This window comes from Lissotriton helveticus, chromosome 3_1 (genome assembly GCF_964261635.1).
Source record: "Lissotriton helveticus chromosome 3_1, aLisHel1.1, whole genome shotgun sequence".
Classification (NCBI taxonomy): domain Eukaryota; kingdom Metazoa; phylum Chordata; class Amphibia; order Caudata; family Salamandridae; genus Lissotriton; species Lissotriton helveticus.
Genome location: NC_136061.1, coordinates 13,245,672 through 13,263,512, shown reverse-complemented (window position 1 = coordinate 13,263,512; position 17,841 = coordinate 13,245,672). Strand labels below are relative to the sequence as shown.

The window sequence follows — 17,841 nt, the reverse complement described above, 5'->3', positions numbered from 1 at the left end:
GAAACAAGCAAACCCTTTGATCAATCAAGAAAAGAGATTGCTGCTAAGAAGGGAAAGAACATGGGGGTAAAAAGGGTCTCAATAAGAGGTCGTGTGATCCGCCTGGGGGAGAAGAGGAGAATCCTCCCACACAAGAGCAAAGGGGAAGGCTAAAACCCCAGGTACTCTCCAAGCTACAAAGAACCCCACAGGCTCACAGAGAAAGGGAAATTGAATCAGAGGCAAATTACTGCTTTTCACTTTCTGATGCCACATAGTCAGAAGGAGGATCAGTTACCAGGTCTAATTCTGACACAAGTGAGGCATAACCGGGAGTGTTACTGGTGGCAAGGATAACTGTGCCACTGAGGTATCGGGTTCTGTCAGGCCTACATACTCTGCAAAAACCCTCAAACACCATAGACAGAAATTGGCACGGAAACTGAAAATGCAAAGAGACAAGTTTATTAGGACCCCATGGGGTGGTGGTACATTCCTAAAGCACCCTTCGGCAATGCAAGAAGTATCACCCCGAACATCGGTGCGCGACCTCTTTTATACAGTTTAGCAGCAATAAAAAGGTAGGTGGTATACATTAGAACAGTTTTAGGTACATATAAGGGCATTTTTGGAACACAGCCAACATGTGGGAGGAGCTTAATACCACTGGTCAGTTAGGGGAACATTCCTAAGGAGTGACCGCTCTCTAGTCCACAGATCAGATGTACGCATGCGTGAGACTGACCATTGCTAAAAATAGCCTGTTGCTGGGCAGGGTAAAGATTCATTGGCATGAAGGAAGGACGAAAGGGCACGCTGACCACGAGGCCGCATGTTCATACAAAATGGAAGCCACCGAATACAAAATGGCCCCCGCATGTTTAGTCAAGTTAACAGAAATGTTCGTGTAGCTGAGTTTAGCGCTAACTCAGGTACTGCCAAATTACGACAGACGACCCTTTTAGCGTTTAGCTGAAGCTACCTCATAATGGAAGTAATCCGAATGTTCATCATTAATATCGATCAGCATAATTTGCTTGACTTCAGCATTACTCATCTGTACATTTTTAGCGATAGCTCGTTTGGATGGGATACAGGCTGTAATACATACAGTACATAGAGTAGGACCACATTGAATACATAGGCAACAGAAGAAAAATATCCCAATAATCACACATAGAACCGTTAGCACTTTCCAACCCCAGGTACTAAGCAGAGCCCAAAACCAGCTAGAAAAAGTCCAAGTACCATTGTCAGTGTGAATTTCAGAAGCAATTCTGTGCAACCTAGAGATAGCATCATACACAGATGGTGAATTATCTGGCACATAAACGCAACAACTACTTCCGATGATGCGGCATGCACCCCCACGATCAGCTAACACCACGTCCAGAACCATCCGGTTCTGAAGTGTAACGATTCTTGTAATCTGAAGCTCTTCAGTTATATTCCCTAAAGCAGAAGCAGTTTCATTAGCAACTGCCTCCACAACACGTGTTAGCCGCCTAATTTTCCTGCTGTTTAGAGCGGCGCCCACAAAAGAAAATAACCCTAAATTAAAATCCACATATTGTTGTAGAGAGGTGTCAGTTTGATCAACCCCATCAATGTCCAATGTCCTCTTAACTCTATTTAAAATAAAATCATGATACAATACAAAATCATTATGGTACATAGGTGGGGCAATAAACACAGGAGGTAATACAAAAGATACATAACATGTACCTAACCATCCAAGAGGAAGACGATGATAACCTTTATTACCGCAAATAAAGTAAGTGTTTCGTGAGGCCACAAATGAAATACCATTAGGTGTATCAAAGGCAAGAGTAACATTGCATTCACTTCTCCCCACCGGAATTGTTCCCTTATTCCTAATACAGAGATCTGCTTTCGTATCAATGACAGTAATTACGTGTAAACTAGACATATTTGTAAGTCTCTGATTAGTGAAGATGCGAGGTGTAGACACATTGTCCGGTCGATATTCTTCCCACTCAAATTTAGTTCTTTCTGCTTGTGGATAGCCATCTCAATCGTTATAGCAAACTTTGTTCAATCGAAAAAGTAGTCCACCTTTTGTTGGCCATCTCAAAGTAAAGGGAAGAGTGTACCAAGCATTGCATGACCCATTGTGAGAAAAAGGAAGAGGAATAAGTGGGGTTCCTCCCTTCTTCTGATGCCCAGGTAACATCCCACATACCCAACAGTTGGACGTGTTGGACGTGTTGGTCATATTATGCGTGTGGTGTAATATCTGAATGAAGCTATTATTCAAATAAGTCTGTCTATGTCTTTCTTCGTGATAGGGCAAAGTAAAATGAAAATGTTCAGATGGAATTGGAGTGGTAGGCAGTAAATAGTCCCGTGCAGGAAATAGTCTGTCTATAGTCCAAGCTATTACTGCTATTACCACTATAGTCGTAGCAAAAAGAACTGCACCCAAAATTCTTCTGTTTCTCAATGTCATAGGTGCCATAGTACAAAGAACAGAAGTCTCAAGAAACCAACTAAAAAATAAAAATATGGTGCTGAGAACCAAGGCTGCCGTTGAGTTTTTCTCCGAGATTCAAGATGGGTGTCCCTACACTGGACAGAACTGATCCCCCCCCTTGATATTCCCGGCTTCCGTTTCACAAACCTCGGAACGGTTACCAACCAGTCATGAAAAATACAAAAAAAATTATTTCCTTGGCCGTAGATTGTATTTCACTCCACCAGAAATAGCGTGGTCCGGGAAGGCTCCCTCCGACTCGTTGGGCATAACAGCTGGGCTTTTCTCCGCATTCAAGATGTCTCTGTAATCGGACAGCACTTCAGGGTTCACCAGATCCGGAGAGACACGTCGGCAGTGCGTTGAATATATCTACCGCTTCTTATTCGTGACTCGCACAGCCGTTCGCGTTGCCAGCAGCACTTGCTCAGGGCCACGCCACCTCGGCTCCAAACTGCTGGATCTCTCAAACACCCGGATAATGACTTGATCGCCAGGACAAAGATTGTGAGCCTCTCCAATGGAATTGTCGGGGAGTGCTTCTCGAACCTGTTGATGAATAGAAAGTAAATCATTTGTTAATCGTGCCAAATAATCGTTCATCATGATACAAGGCACATCATGTATCAAACGAGGCTTTGGAACTCCCCAGATATTCATAGGCCTTCCAAACACCACCTCATAGGGTGTGAGGCCAGTCCGAGAGTGTGGCACTGATCTAATAGACAATAATGCCAATGGCAAAGCGTCCGGCCATTTCAAAGACGTGGATGCCACGATCTTTGCTAGCTTCAGCTTCAAAGTCGCATTATACCTTTCTACTAGACCTGCTGACTGCGGGTGGAATACAGCGTGGAACTTTTGTATTATTCCCAATCCTTTCAGGACATGCTCTACTATTTTCCCAACGAAATGAGGGCCATTATCATTCCACAAAAATTTACAGACACCATAACGTGGGAAGTACTCTTTCAGTAACACCTTAGCTGTTGTTAACGCTGTATTATCCTTCGTGGGGTAGGCTTCAACCCATTTACTGAAAGCACAAACCACCACTAGGACATACTTGAGGTTATTACAGCGCTCCAGCTGGATGTAATCCATTTGCAGTACTTCGAATGGTGCAGTAGGTGGAACGAACCCTCCTTTAGGAGTAGAGGTCCCTTTAGCAGGATTGTACTGTAGGCATATCAGACAGGTCTGTACTTTTCTCCTAGCCGTGCTGGTAATCTCAGGATGCTCCCAAACTCATGCAAGCAACTTAGTAATCGCAAGAGCTCCAATATGTGCCAGCCCATGCGTCATTTGAACCATTGCCTGCAAGTAAGCAGCAGGTAATTTCCATCTCTTCATGTCTTTGCTTCTCCAGCAACCCTCATCATCCAACACTCCCTCTATTGCCCATGCTGCAAGCTCCACTTCAGACGCTGATTTCTGTATGTCTAAAACTTCCTCTCTAGCATCATGCCATCGCTCGGCTTGCGATCTCACCACATACATAGGGGAGTCATTTTGCAACATGGCAGTCTCTCTCGCTATGCGGTCTGCAAAAGCATTTCCTTGCCCTATTTTGTCTGTCACTTTCTTGTGTGCACTACATTTTATTATCGCCACCTTCTTTGGACATAATAGTGCATTCAGGAGGTCGCATACCAACTCTCCGTACATGATGTGTGTTCCGTGTGAGGTCATAAACCCTCGTTCCCTCCAGAGTAGGCCAAAATCATGCGCTACTCCAAAGGCGTAACGACTATCAGTATAGATATTCACACATAGACCAGCGCTTAACTCACATGCTTTCGTTAAGGCTATCAATTCAGCCGCTTGAGCAGATTTTTGTGGTATTCGTGCTGTTTCTACCACTGTCTTAAGTGTCGTGATCGCATAGGCTGCGGAAGGCGTACCATCTGGCAATCTCACACACGATCCATCAACCCATAGTTCCCCATCTACATCAGGAAGTGGCGTGTCCTGTTCGTCAGTCAGAAAAACACAATCATGTTGTTCTTCCTCCTGGGTCTCAGTAACAGGATATGGCAATAAAGTAGCGGGGTTCAAAGTGGTGCACCTCTTCAATGTAATGTGTGGCGCCAACAGTGTTAATTCGTATCCCGTTAAACGGGCACTGGTTAGATGTTGCGTTTTCGTTTGGTTCAGCAAAGCATCTACTGCATGGGGAACTAACACCAACAATTTGTGTGACAAAACTATTCCCTCACTTTGCCGTATAGCTACTGCTGTTGCTGCAACTGCTCAAAGGCATCCAGGCAGTCCTCGAGCCACAGGATCGAGTACCGCTGAAAAATATGCGCAAGGCCTCTGTTTATCTCCGTGTAACTGTACCAAGACTGACAATGCGCACCCATCCTTCTCATATACATATAGTGTAAAGAGCTTTGTGTAATCTGGTGTACCTAACACTGGCGCAGAACAAAGAGCTTGTCTCAATTGTCCAAAAGCATTTTGACATTCGTCCGTCCATTCGAGGGGGAGTGGTGCAGTTTTGGACAGCAACGCTAACAAAGGTTTTACAATGTACGAGAATACTAGTATCCATTGCCTACAGAAGGACGTCAAACCTATGAAAGCACGAACATCCTTCAGCGTGCAGGGGACAGGTGTATCTAAAATTGCTTGAATTCGGTCTGATGTTAATGCACGTCCCTCCTTAGACAAAAGACGACCAATATATGTCACCTTTGGTCTACAATATTGTAGCTTCTTCCGCGACACCTTGTGATTGTGTTCCGCAAGGAAAAAGAGCAGGGAGAGGGTACTCTCCTCGCATTGCTCCTGTGTGTCTGCTGCAAGCAGAATGTCATCAACATATTGGATTAGTGCCACCCCAGACTGCAAATCAAATGAATCAAGTTGTCTTTTCAAAGCCTGACTATAAATGCTAGGACTTTCTGTGTAACCTTGAGGAACTCGACAAAATCTATAAGATTTATTATTTAATGTAAAACCGAACAAATATCGGCTATCAGGATGAATGGGGATCGAAAAGAAAGCGTTTTTCAAATCGATCACCGTAAACGTAGTAGCTGTGGGTGGGACCAGAGTAAGTAATGTGGTGATATCGGACACTACTGGATACTGGGGTACAACTATCTTATTAATTTCTCTCAAATCAATAATGAAACGATAAATCTTGGAGTCTGTATCTTTCTTTAGAATCGGCAAAATTGGACTGTTGCAAACATTGTAGGGAACTTCCTCCACCACCCCGGCCGTTATCAAGTCATTCACAATATGTGTCAAAGCCAGTTCGCCTTCTCTAGGTACATCTTGTACTGATGAACACGAGGTAAAACCGCTCCCTCCTTCACAGTAATGCGCACAGGAGGAATAATCATTCGACCCACATCAGTATCGGAAATAGCCCATAACGTGCTTGGAAGGGAAGCTAATGCATTGGACTCTTGCATGAGGCACAATCTCTCAATTTCTGGGTAGTTCTCATTCAAAATAACCCGCACCCCTTCAGGGGCACAGCGTATTGTTGCACGAAAATGCTTTAGCATATCAAGTCCCATAATATTATCTGGTGTATTTGGAGATAATAAAAACGGACATGGGGCAGTAAATGTATCAACATGAAATGTAAGGGGTTGAGACAATGGGCTTAGTGAAGGTGTTCCATCGAACCCTATTGCTGTAATCATTTTGCCAGACAGGGGAGCCCTTGGAACCAAGCTTTTGGACAGAGCACTACGAGTAGCTCCTGTGTCGACCAGAAACTGATCAGTAGAACCCAAAACATGTGCTGATATATATGGACCCCTTTGATCAACTGGTACTTCAACCCATTCCACACCCCATCCTACGCAATCCTATGCATGTCTATTATCCTGTGACTCAGTATTTTCTCCTTCAGCTATCTGGTATTGATTCCACCTATCAAAAGTATTATGTTCAACCTGACCACGACCCCTCTCTTTAAACCTACCATGATCATTCATTCGCTCCACCTCTTGGTCCTGAATAACTATTCCGTGACCTTCCACTTCCTCGACCCCTCTGACTATGCTGTTCACGAAGTACCGGACAATCTGCGAGCCAATGTCCAAACTGCTTACAGTATGCACACTGATCCTCAGATATGTCGGAACGAGGGGGAGACGTAACGTACGATCCTCGTCTACCCCTATCGTTCCCTCTCGATTGTGTAGCACAAACCTGTGCCAACATCACTTTCGTCTTTAAGTCCTTCACTTTCTTATCACACTACTTTCTTTAGCCTCTAGTTCCTGACGTTCATAATACTGAGCCATAGTTAATAAGGAGGCAGGCGTTGCCGTGGTCCATGAACTTTCACTAGCCTTTAATCGCATTGCAATTTCCGGTAGGAGATTAGCCACATACTTGTCTACGAATAAGTGCCTGCCCGTGTCCTCTGTTAATGATTGTCCACTGTAATCATGGAATGCTTCCTCAAAACGTGAGAAGAAATCAGAAACCGATTCGTCTGACTTCTGCTTACAAGACACTAACACTGTCCAATCTATTTTCTTAGGGGGGACAAGCGTTTTTAATTTATTCAAGATAGCTGTTGGTAATTCTAAAATTAACTGACACGGTTTACATGCAGGTTCCCTATCTAAATCAGCTCTCACTATGTCCTTCCAATCTGCACCTAATATCGTTCGATCATCAAACTTACGAATCGCCCTCCACATATCAGGAGGCAATATTAGTCCAAAGAAAAGATCAATATCCACTAATGTGATAATACACGAAGAAATAGCACCCTCCACACCTTCATAGAAAGCTGCTGGATTCTTACGGGGGTCAGGCAAAGCATTCTTAAGTGCCATAACATCTGCTCTATTCCATGGCGTATAAACCCAATTATACACAAAATAGCCCTTTGAATCTTTAGACATCTTATCATCATCCGTACCGTCCCCTTTGGGAGGGACATACAAAGGTGCGGCTTCCCGCATAGGCAAAACATTAATCGCAACACTCTTATCTGATCCATAGATAGGGCACACTCGAGAAGTTTCCGTCGATTCAGACGTTGGTGGGTTCGATGCCTTTTTCACCGCTCGCAATCGTGTCGCCTCATCCCGTAACCAAATAAATCGTCGGAAAAATTCCTCCGCATCTGAAAGAGCAAAAACACCTTTACGGAAATTCTCACGACCAACTGATATATCCTTAGGTTCAAACTCATGAGATTGTTTTCTAAACCGCTCAACAACTTCGCCTGCAAAATGATCTAAAAAATACAATCGTTCCTTGTCGGACCACTTACTCATAAAATCATCAACCTCTGAAACAGTTATAGAATTTACATTAAGTTTACGGGCAATCGAACGCAATTCCATCATACGCTCGGCATGTAACCTGGTACGTTGTCTGTCCTGGTTATCCTCGTCCGATTCCACATCCGGAGCCGTAGGCTGAACATACGGAGGCGGGCAACGATCTAACAATGAAAAATCATCTAATTCATTAGTAAGGACAGGATAGAGAGGACGCCGAAGGGGAAACTGACAATTAACCTGCAAGTTACGTTCTCGACTCTCTTTCTCTTTCTGTTCCTGCAATTCCTTCTCCTGTAGCTGTAAAGCTTTATCCCGAGCAGCCTTTAGCTGCTCTTTGTCCGCCAAGGCTTCTGCACGCTTCATTCGTTCACGCACCGCTTTCTCCCACATACGCACACAATCAAACATATCCTGCCTAGACCTGCGCTGAAACAAACACTGTTCTACATACTGGACTTTTCGCAAGTCGAATGACCCATGTAGTAGCCATTGCAATTCGCGATCAGGTTTAGTGTATTTGTGCCATAACGTGCTATACATTATGGGAGGAAGGCCAAATTTAATGTACGTTTCGCGATTAGGAGTCCCCTCTGGGGGAGCCGGCTGAGATTCATTTAATCGATAAGTGGTACCATTTCCAAAGCAGCACATTCCTCGGAGTGTGCTGAGAACAGGCATGTTCAAAATATCACGATAAAAACGCGATATTACATAAAATGGCACTTAAGGGTACTTACGCACGATGTGCCGTTCAAACAAATTCAAAAGCAGAGAAATATCCCTACATGCCTGCCTATGTGAGGTGCACTCCACATATAATTCAAATCATAGGTCCAAACGTTAGCTAACTCATACAAATTCAAATACAAATTCAAATTCAAAAAGCCACAGTAAGTGTCAGTAGACTACCTTACCAAACATAAGCTTACCAAAGATCTTCAAAAGTGTCCAGATTTCCAACTGCCAAGTTCCGTAGCCGAATCAGCCAAAACAGGCACTACACGACAAGCCAAACGATCAGAATCTCAGTCGAGGACCGGCGCCACCTGGAAGGTCAGATCCGAAGGAAGGGAAAAACACCGTGGGTGCCGAGACTCGGGTCACTCAGTGGCAGCGTACGCGTCCATAGCGAGTTTCCAATCCTTCGTCGTGACCTCTCCTTCGGGCATCCGAGTCGCCGATGAGTCCCTTCGTGGTCGCCAATTGAGGTATCGGGTTCTGTCAGGCCTACATACTCTGCAAAAACCCTCAAACACCATAGACAGAAATTGGCACGGAAACTGAAAATGCAAAGAGACAACTTTATTAGGACCCCATGGGGTGGTGGTACATTCCTACAGCACCCTTCGGCAATGCAAGAAGTATCACCCCGAACATCGGTGCGCGTCATCTTTTATACAGTTTAGCAGCAATAAAAAGGGAGGTGGTATACATTTGAACAGTTTTAGGTACATATAAGGGCATTTTTGGAACACAGCCAACATGTGGGAGGAGCTTAATACCACTGGTCAGTTAGGGGAACATTCCTAAGGAGTGACCGCTCTCTAGTCCAAAGATCAGATGTACGCATGCGCGAGACTGACCATTGCTAAAAATAGCCTGTTGCTGGGCAGGGTAAAGGTTCATTGGCATGAAGGAAGGACGAAAGGGCACGCTGACCACGAGGCCGCATGTTCATACAAAATGGAAGCCACCGAATACAAAATGGCCCCCGCATGTTTAGTCAAGTTAACAGAAATGTTTGTGTAGCTGAGATTAACGCTAACTCAGGTACTGCCAAATTACGACACCACGACCCGAAAGACTCACTCCAAAGCAGCTAGAATAGCTGCAATACCCCCACACTGGAATCCATTCTACAGTGTGAGGTAGCTCATCGTGAAGAAGCCTGTATGGAGAGTAAACACTCACAGAATGCCACCCGTAAACTTCAAGGCAAAGTGAGGAAAGTCACAAAAACCTGTAACATTATCAGCGATTGGATGACTGAGCTTGAAACGAGAACAGCCTTACTTGAGATGCAAATATCAGGTTTCAGGGGTCAAGTGGAAGCCCATTAGGCACAATTAGTGGACATTCAGGGGAAATTAGAAGAGAGCGAAAACTGCCAGAGACGAAACAATCTGCTCTTTCTGGGTATCCAGGAAGAAGAGGGGTCAGACGCGCAAAATTATATGGCCCAGCTACTGCAGAACTCCTTCCCAGAATTGGAAGGCTGGAACTTGCCTCAGAAAATACAAAGGGTGCATTGAGTCCAATTCACCCTTCGAAAGCCACTCCACCCAAACGCCAAACCACTGGCTTTCTTGGTCTATTTCAGAAATTACCTGCTGAGACAAACAGATGTTTGTCACATTGCGGTGGAACGTCACTGGAGTATGGGCAAGATTATCAATCTTTTTCAGTAGAAAGATGCACAGGCCTTTCTTCTAAGTCTGGCCCGTCTGAAAGTTATGTGGAACAGTCAGACCAGATTTTTCACACCAGAGATCAAGGCAAAGGAGTTTTTAAATACAGGGTGGAAATGATTTTGAAATTCTGTAACTTTGACCTTGAACCTGACTTGGGCTCACGATTCACGGACTATCTGTCTAGAGTATCTGTCTAGAGTTCTAAATCTGAACAATTAGGTTCCCAATCTTTTTCAAATCACGTCTCCCTTGCCCTATAGGCTGAAGCTCACTCAGTGTGCCAGCAGTCTCATTCTACCTCCCGGGTGGAAGGATTGACCATCTCCCCTTAAGTCCCATCATTTTGTCCAGGGAAGAAGTTGGTCATCTTGGAATTGCTGACCCGTGGAACCTCTGTCCCCCTCACATACCAGTAGCACTTAGCCAATGCCGCAGCAGGAAGGGACTTACCTTGGGCCAGCTGTCACTCTTACTTCTACTATTATTCCATCCAAATTTTCTTTTAACATATTTTACGATTCAAGCTTGTTTTATGTTGATAAAGTGATCATGTTTTAATTTAACTGACCCATCTTAATTGTATCATTATCAGTCGAAATTTCACCTATGTATATATTACATGGATAAAGCAATGTTCCTGGTATGCACTCCAAAATCCATACAAACACAGACGTACAAAAATAAATCACAAACCACAATCATCATTATGTCCACCTGTGTTACATAACATGCATTACAAAAAAGTCTGACCTATTTGCTTCTTAGAATATGTTCATTCATAATTGCAGATCCAAAGCAGGCTCTTAACTCTGAACAGGGCAATGCAAGTGTGTACAATAAAAATGAAAGCCTAAATGGAACAGCATATGAAGATACGTCGAGTGTGACTAACTGGGAGCAAGTCTAACATCTTGGAGCACAGTGTTACTCTAGGATAATCTTACAGAGCCCAACTGGGCATGCACTTGTACAATGCTAAAATACTACACATAATAGCCACAGGGGAAAATCATTTTAAATATAAAAATCAAAAATTTAGATTGCTACAAGTAGTTGGTTTCAAGTTGTGGCTACAAATTACAGACAGTTTACAAACGGGAAACACCCATCGCAAAGCATGCGTCACATCGCATGCGTATACGTCACGTGCTGTCACAATGCACGTTACGATGCGTGCGTTCACTACGCACAATGTTAGATCGCGGCCGCCATTTCATCGCGGCCGCTTTTAGAACGCAGGCGCTGGGGCACGGACGGCGGGGAGACAACGCTGGAACCACTGCGAGAGACAGGTAAGGTTGAGTTTAGTGGAGGGGAGGGTTTTAGGCTTTAGGGATATGGTTGTGTTTTAGGCTTTAGGGTTAGGGCTTAGGGTTAAGAGTGCAATATGGGAGTGTTTTAGGCTTTAGGGCTAGGGCTTAGGGTTAGGAGCATATATGGGTGTGTTTTAGGCTTTAGGGCTAGGGCTTAGGGTTAGGAGTCGGATACGGCACTGTTTGGGTTTTAGGGTTAGGGCTCTTGGGTTAGGAGTACAATATGGGAGTTTTTTAGGCTTTAGGGCTAGGGCTTAGGTTTAGGAGCATATATGGTTGTCTTTTAGGTTTTAGGGCTTAAGGTTAGGAGTCGGAGGTGGTACTGCTTTAGGCTGACATGACAGACATTAAATTAAAACTCACACAGGTTAAATACGGTTCATGTGACCACCCTTGTTCCAACTGTGACCACTGCCCACCCGGGGGCTTTAAACTGTGTTTAGCGGGGCCAGAAGGGAGGTTTTGGTGGTGTGATTGAATGCGTGGCGATGCAAACGTCTTTTGCATGCATGTGAATGCGGAGTCCGATGTAGTGGTTTGCGTGGTGAATGCGTGCGATGTAATGGTGTGTGTGATGTAAGGAATGCGATGTAATGGTGTGCGTTGTGTTTGTTTGCGTTGGATCGTCGAGAAATCTGGGACCCAGTTACAACGTTTATTGACACACGTGCTGGACGTTCTCTGTCTCAAACTCCCCTGCAACAAGAAGTAGCTAAACCTCCATAACTTCCTTTAGGCTCCTAATTTTTCTTTTTGATTTTACTCATTTTATTTACCTCAAATATTTCCTATATACTCAATTGTTCTGTACTTATCAATGTCGGTTATTTCTGCATATTGCTCTGTTATCTTTTATTGAATTTTAATAGCTATACCGTATGTTTTTCTTCTTCTCGTTATTGCCTTGTCTTATATGCTTTTATATTACTTACATCAAAAAACTTTTTTTGAACTTAAAAAAAAAACTAGGCGCCGCAAACAGATGCACATTAGTTTGGGAACCTCTGCACTAATCCCTTCCTTTTACATCGCTGCTACTTTGCTCTACGACCTTAGTTGAAACTTGTGCTTTCTGTTCTGCAGTTCGGTTCCCACTGAACTTTTCCTTCCCGTGTACTGATCTCTTTAGTAGGTTCCAGCAAGACAGTGCAGGGCATGGAAATAGGCAGTGATGATGCTCCGATGTAGAAGTTGCGCCATCAGGAGAGCCATGCCAGCATCAGCCAGAGGTAGCCCACAAAGGTCGGCTTAATGGTCGTGCCAAGCGCTCAGGTTGAAAAAAAACCAAAAGAACAAACGATCAGGCGTTGAAGCTCCCTCAATACGCTAAGTGCCTCGGGTGGGATTCCAATGACAAAGCATGCAACCAACTAGGTTGGTGGGTGAGGAGACTTTGAATAAAACCTAAAGGATTTTTCTCCCACTGAGGACCTCCTTTATGAGGAATTGGCGCAGGGCAGTTCTGGTCATCTTCTTGCTGCACTGCCCTACACCAATGTGAAAGGCCAGAATGGGCCGTATTTATGAAATACTGTGCATTTGTGGCCATCAACTCCCTGCACATGAAACAATCCCAGGTACTGTTTTTCTCTTTCACATGGAAAAGGGAAACAACGGTAAGAAATGAACATATTTCTCCTTGTTGCACCTGCTCTGGGGAGGAGTAAGATGTTGGTGCTGCCCCAGGGTTACAGGATTAAGTAAATCTGGAACAGCGTCAAAATCCATGTGTGCTGCGTGGAGTAACCCACTGTAACGCCATGGAGGCCTCCTTGTTTCAGAGTAAGGCAAGGTAGCGGCCGGCACTGCTGTGTCTTACTCCATATCTACGAGGCCACGTAAACCATGCAGGATCTTTGCATCGCCTCATAGATATGATTGAGAGACCGCGTCACAGGAGCGTCAGAAGAAGGTGGCGTCAGCCTGTCATGAATAAGCCCCTTTGTATGAAGGACATCTCTAAGGAATTAATAAATAACTTGTTAGCGCGCTCGCTTTTCATTGTTGAAGTTATGAGAGGCAGACGTGGGAGGTAAACATGGTAAATATAGTAATGCTTCCTTAGATCGGTGGGGCACAGACGGGTGACCCCTCTCAGAGCCTTGCAGGGGGCCCTATGGTTTCTTTACACACCTGCATGCGTATTTTCCCTTTTCAATCTCGGGTGGGCAGGGTGGTAAATACAGTAATTCCTCCCTGGAAGCCTCCCTGGAAGGTCAGTGGTGCAGGAGACTAAGAATACAGCTGATTAATGTTTATATTACCAGCATCCAAGGAACAATTGAAAAATATAATATCTTGTTATGTTTTTCTTTTATCTTTGCAGAGAGTCGTGTTTTTGACCCAACAGTCTTCAGAGGTACATCTATATGTTATTTTGCATCCTTGAATAAAAATCTTTATCCCCTCCCTGCCAGGTACAGTTTGCACAAACATAAGTAACAAGTGAGACTTGTTACCCAGAAGAGCTATATTACAAACTCCATGTCTAGAGAGACCAGTCTAAAGGCCAGAAGGGGGGGCATCTTTTTCACCATGGCAACGTTAAAAAGAGCTTCTTACCTCCCCACTAGTTATTTTGGCCTTTCTGTGCACTGAAGAAAGAACGGCGGATGGGCACCGTCTCAGAATATGAGATCAGGTGAGACTGTGCGTGCAGCAGCTTGAGGGGGGTTCCTGGCCACAAACACATGTGATCCCACTGCAGGACAGTAACATGAGACTTGAGGTACAACTGCCTGCACATTACCACTCTAATCTGCTGCACATACACCTTAGTACAACTTGTCTCTAATGTTAGCACAGACCTGTTTGTAGGTTTCTCCAGAAGTTTAACATGCATCTATCTCATGCGGTACTGGCGTTTGGATAAGAGAGCTACCGGCTGGACCGGACACATAACAAGTACACATACTAATATACACAATAATATGCATAATATTATAAATACACGCATTAAATAAATCACTTACCTTACACTGCCACTTGATGTTCTGAAGCACGTCCTCAGAGCGCGAAGCCCACAGGCAACTCTCATCCAATCAAGACACTGTTCTTATGCTGTTAAGCGCATGAGTAAAGCGTCTTGATTGGCTGGAGCAGGCCGGCTCCATGCTCCAAAAGGCACTGTAGGCCTGTGTCTTCACTCCAACCCAACTATCCAAGACAGCCGGGTTGGAGATGGTTGAATCGCGCATGTCAGTTTGGCTGTAGCAAGGTTGCCAGACAAACCAACATGTTCATGTGGCCAATCCTCACTCCTGTCAATGATTGGCAGCAGTGGCACACTGGCCCCGTCCTGCCAACATACTCTGTTTGATGGCAAAAAGCATCAAAACTAAAATGACATTAAATTCATTTTATTACCATTTTATTTTCAACACTTTCTGCCCAGCAGTGCGGGGGTGCCAAGATCCTCTGCTCCCACGAAGGAATCACCACTTGTGCCACTGCACTTTCCTCACCATTGATTGCTGCCCCTCTTTTCCCACTGCACTAGTACAAGAGTGCTGCCGGGTGGGACCGGTGCTGCTGCACTGGGAGCACCATTGAGACCTACGCCTCTGCTCACACTACACAAGCTTAGCCAGCTGGGCCCGGTGCCACTGCACCTGCTGAATCATTGCTAGTTATGTCACTGCTCACACTGCACTAGTACAGGTGCGGCATCGCCAGTCTGGCCCGGTGCCACTGCACCTGCTGAATCATTGATAGGTGCTTTGCTGGCCAAACTGCACTTGGGCAGGTGCGGTATTGCTGGTAACGCCTGGGGCCACTGCACCTGCTGCACCAGTGCTCTGCGCCCATCTGAATTGGTTTGTCCCTCTCTCACACTTCAGATGTTGAAGTCATCAGTTAATGTGAGGGGCAAGTCGTTGTCAGGTGCTTTTAGAGACTTAGGGGCAGATGTACAAGCCCACTGCCCCATCATTACATAATTTTTTGTGACGTAGCGGTGGCGCTGGGGGCTTCTCCATATTTACAAGGACAGGAACAGCCACCCTGCGTGACTTTTCCTCTCCTTGTAAATATTCCCCTTCACACCATGGGTGTTGCTGTGGGTGTTCCCACGCAACACTCATGGAACAAGACACATCTCCAGATTTACGAGAAATCGTAAATCTGGAGATGCATCTGAATGCTACACCCCCGAGAGGTGGCGTAGGGAGGCGCAACGAGGAGAAAGGTTTTCATATCTCCTCGTTTTTTCCTCTTTGAATGCATGCTGCAGCACACATTAAAAGAGGAAAAATCCTTTTGTGATTGTTTCTGCGCAGGAAGGTGTCCCTTCCTGCGTAAAATCAATCTCCCCATGGCTCAGGCATCCTTGCACCATGGTGCAATGGTGCCTGCGCTCGGGCTTGGCAGCAGTTTGTGCGCCAACGCAGGGGAGAGCACAGGAATGTGATATATTCTCGTAAATATGTTGCTTTCCTGTGCTCTGCAAGTGCTGCAGCATGGCGCAGCCAAAGGGCTTGCGGTGCCGCGCTGCTACAGCCGACTGCGCCGTATTAAAAGTGAGGCATCGATGGAGCAAGGGGCTTGAAACTCAGCCGCTTAGGGGCTTATTTATGAGTCCTTGCGTCACTTTTCATAAATGAGCCCCTTAGTTTTTTTCTCCGCCTGCACATTATTGGCAGTGTTGACAAGTTTTGTGAGTGGCCTGATGATGCTCTCTGTGTCTCCGCAGCGCCCCTGTCGGTGGATCTGAAGAATGCAGACGGGACCCTCCTCATCAGCAGTAACGGGAAGGACCTCCGCAACCTCAGCACGAGGCGCTGTGTCCGGGGCTCCACGGGGGTCCTCTCTGGGAAGTGGTACTGGGAGGTGAACATAGACCCGGCAGCGAGTGTCCCGGATGCGTATCTGCAGCAGGACCACTGGAGGCTGGGGGTGGCCAGCGCATCCGCAAACGCAGGAAGCCAGGTCCTTAATGTCCCCCGCGAGGGCTTCTGGGTCGTCACCCAGGGATTGACAATGTATGATGTAGTCGATGAAAGTTCCAGAGTGTACAGGTTTTCTGGCAGGATTTTCAAACTGGGCATCTTCATGGACTACGAGGAGGGGCTTCTATGACGCCGACGTACGACAGCTCATCTACACCCACACCGCCACCTTTAAAGAGAAAATATATCCCTACTTCTGCCTGGGGTATGGAAGACATGTTACTCTGCAGTAATCGCACAAAGGCTAAACATGGGTGTGTGAGGAATTGTTTCTTTTTCATGATATTTTGGAACCACAATAAAGTCAAAATACTTGAAGCTGCTGAAAAGGGCAATTCTAATCAATAAAAACAAACAGCTTTATCTAAAAGCAAGTTAAACAAATGTCTTTCAGTCTTTCTGAAACTGAGAGTGATCGGATTTGAACACAAACATCTCACTGAGAGAGAAAGATGAACGTGGGAGCCGAGGTCAGTGGTTGTCCCAAGCTGAGTGAACTGCAGGGCTCCTCTACAATGATAACAAGGATAATAATAATATTAATAATAATAATAATGATAATAATAATAACAGTGGGTGTTCACCAGGGGAGCCTCGTGCCCAGCAGCAGTGTCAAAGAGAGGGTGTCCTGGGCCCAGAAGCAAGGAAGGACATGGGGCCCCTGAACACTGTTTAACTGTGAAATACAACAGCAGTCTAGGCCTCTGTTTCCGGTGCCACTGCTCCTGCTGCACTAATGAAATGCCAGGGGGGAGACAAAGACTCCAGGCAAACTTCAATTTGTGAAAAAGGCCACTTTATTCTGAAATAAGCAGAACTCACAGGGACACTCCTTCGGTACCCTAATGTCATCTGTTTTCTATTTTTAAAATGTTTTGCTTTGAATCCAGTTCCAACGATTTTCTTCACACAGTCAACTTCCACTGCCTTGAATATTAAGTAACATTCATTACAAACACAATACCACATCTCATCATAGACCAATATTAATAATGTCAGACAAATTCATAAAAATTACACTATGAATGGATTAAAGATTACCTCAGTCTCTCCCAGAGGGAGATGAAATTAATAAGAATGCAACACAATCAATAAAGTGGCATTAGCAATTGCATTGGGATGTAACCAGTGATCAATAAAGTGGCTTTAGCAATGGTACTGGGATGTAACCGGTGATCAATAAAGTGGCATTAGCAATGGCATTGGGATGTAACCGGTGATCAATAAAGCTGGTATTATTAATGGAACTGGGATGTGACTGTTGAACAATACATTGTCTATTAGCAATGGCACTGGAATGTAACCACCAATCAATAAAGTGGAATTAGCAATGGCACTGGAATGTAACCAGTAATTTATTTATTTATTTTATTTATTTCCAAGTTTTTATATAGCGCTACTGGACCCGGGGGTATCAGAGAGCTT

At 45.0% G+C, this 17,841-nt stretch overlaps 1 long non-coding RNA gene across 1 annotated transcript in view; it reads left to right on the top strand.

The window, feature by feature from the left end:
* Nucleotides 1–16,707, top strand: part of LOC144822038 (uncharacterized) — a 153,844-nt gene extending 137,137 nt beyond the window's left edge. The window contains exons 3-4 of the long non-coding RNA XR_013608532.1: nucleotides 13,797–13,829; nucleotides 16,161–16,707. This is a non-coding gene — a long non-coding RNA (uncharacterized LOC144822038). The remainder of the gene's footprint in view (nucleotides 1–13,796; nucleotides 13,830–16,160) is intronic.
* The last annotated feature ends 1,134 nt before the right edge of the window (nucleotides 16,708–17,841 follow it).